We start from the raw sequence: 2,705 nt of genomic DNA on the forward strand, positions 1-2,705 counted from the left end.
TTATTTTTTCAACTCCGTACCATTTGGGAAATACAATTTATGCAAATGCAACAGCAGTAGCTGTAGTAGACACAAAAAAAAATAAAATTCATGACAAGCCGCAAGCTTAAATGCTCATTAGTGTTCCGAAGCGAGAAAAAAACCAAATAAAATAAAATGAAACAAAGTAGAAGCCCCGAAACTAAAATCAAGAGGGAGCGCAGTGGAGCGTATTTTTGTCGCCTGCATCGCATTTACATTTTCAAATCCAACTGTACTGTATACTTGTGAGTTAGTACATAAGGACAAACGTCTCCGCCATATAAATGCAAAGCTCTTCGAGAACCGGATGGTCTTAAGTTACCGAATTGCAGGCAATTAATTGGGACTTACGGCCGAAATCCAAGGCTAACTTTGACTTTGGCTGAAACAGAAAGATTTCGTTGGCTGCATTGTTATGCGCTCTTGCGTGAATTGATCCCCTTTTAATGATGCACTCCAGTGGCGAAAATAATTTGCTTGTGACAGCCTTTGAGCCTTCTGCTAATGCTTTGTTTTAAATCATTGTTATTTCAGGCGAGTAAGCCCTGCTACTAGCTTCTGTGCTTTTCTCCTTTAAATGCTAATGCCATTGATTTCGGCACACAAATGCAATTCAGTTGCTATGCACGAAACATGTTAAGCATACGCAGCGTTGCCCCGGCAAAAGTTTGTGCATGCAAATTTGACGATAAACTTGAACTAATTAAAAAGTTGCGCTAAAAAGTTGCATTAAGCCAGAGACCGCAAAGGTTGTGCACTATTTTTCCGCCAGAATGTTTTCTCATCTCGTTGGCTGCGTGGCGGGTGTGTTGACAAATTGACATATTGTGGCTACAGAAAGTTGCAGTTGTAAGTCGTTGCCATTTCTCTTGCAACATGTGGCACAGCGGGAGGTGTAATACTTGCGGCTAATTTCGAGTTTGTTGCTCTAAGCCCGAAGCATTTCGTATCTGGCTTCCTGGCCCTATGCTCAGCTCACACAAAACTGATGGCCACAGGATAAAACGGGGGCCCAAACAAAACCGCACACAAGCTACCAGCGGTTTACTTGCCCCTCAGCAATTGCTGTTCGAAAAAAAGTGGCACTGGATAAAAAGCATGTTGAACATTCTGTTCTGGCCAAAAACTGCGGGAGCTGCAGTTCAAGAAATACAGCCACTACTTGACTGGAGTTCAGTTAAAGCACACTTCGTGTTTACTATCAATAACTTATTTTATTTACTTTTAAAGTGCTTCTGCACACGTACGTTGGCTTAATCTTTATTTGTGGCTTATTTGCCTGGCTAGCGTGAGCTTTACATTGGCTTAGTTTAAACCTGCTTACCTTGTTATGTGATAAATCTTTTTTGCCAAAACTTTATCTTTACCGGTTTAAATGATAAAGAAGAAATGTTATGTAAAATGGAAAAAAAATATACAATATTTATTAATTAAGAGAATGAAATATTTCATAATTTTTATAAACTTTAATATATAAAACCGATATAAATTTTCAGTGATAGCAGCCACATATCGGGTATCACAGACTCGGGACTCGTTGGAGCATTTATTTTTTATAATTCACTTGAGCCTTGTTAAGACCGCTGGTAGAGCATGGCTAGCATGTGTGTGTTTATGGGCCACCACCTCATCATCAACTCGTGTCCGTTTCCGTGCCCCACACTTCTCGCACCACTTGCAACCACTTGAATTTGCTGCGGTTGTTGCTGCTGTTCGTATTTGCCATGCCATTTGCTGGAGAAATTTTTCTTGATTGCCTCGCCCCCAGCAGTTTGCTTGTTTTTCGCTTATGCGTCGTCATCTTTCCACATCCTTTTACCATTTTCCACGGGTTTTCCCTTTTCCGTATTTATTTTTTACTCTGCTTTTTGTTCTCCTGGCAGACAGTGATTTTGACATTTCACGCGCATTTGTTTGTTATGCTTCTCTGGCCAGCAGCATTGACAGCGCGGGAAAGGTCAACATTTCCCTTTATTTTTTTTTTTTTTGCATAAGTGCGTAAGGCCATGTATTCATAGAAATCGTAGTGGGCCATAATAAAAATAAGGACTGTGGTAGTGGCACGCAGGCTCATTAACATTTGCGAGGCACGTGGCGGGAATGACGCTAACTCAGTTGCTCCCCAGCGTCGCATTCGGCTTAGCCAAATTGATTTTCCGTCCTGCCAACAAAACAATCTGGCACAGCGAGAGAAAAACATAACAATATCAGCATCAGTCACATAACCATTGCCAGTTTTGCATAGCCTTTTCTGTTCATAAGCCAAGGGTTTTATGATCACCAGTTATCCGAATTTCGGCCAATTCGATTGCTCATTTTTATGTGGAAAATATTTATGAATCGATACGTTTATAAAATATAAAGCACATTTATAAATGCAATATCTTTATCTGAGGAACGGAGTCTTTTCTTTTCCGTTTCTAACTCATAAAAACTTAGGGCTTACTTTTTGCAAGGAATACATATTTATTTATGCACAGAATTTTTCTCTGTATTCCCAAAAGGGGAAATAAACATCAGACCAACACAGAATTCCACTCAAAACAATTATGAATGAATGGCCAGAAGAGCGCTCAAACCAGTTAACAGAGCAGCTGTTGCTGTCGAGTCTATGTTAACGCTTTCACTTGGCCAACAGCCGCAGCTTCTGGCAAGTATTCTGGCTTTTAGTCCCACAACAGACG

This window comes from Drosophila melanogaster, chromosome 2L (assembly GCF_000001215.4).
Source record: "Drosophila melanogaster chromosome 2L".
NCBI classification, from domain to species: domain Eukaryota; kingdom Metazoa; phylum Arthropoda; class Insecta; order Diptera; family Drosophilidae; genus Drosophila; species Drosophila melanogaster.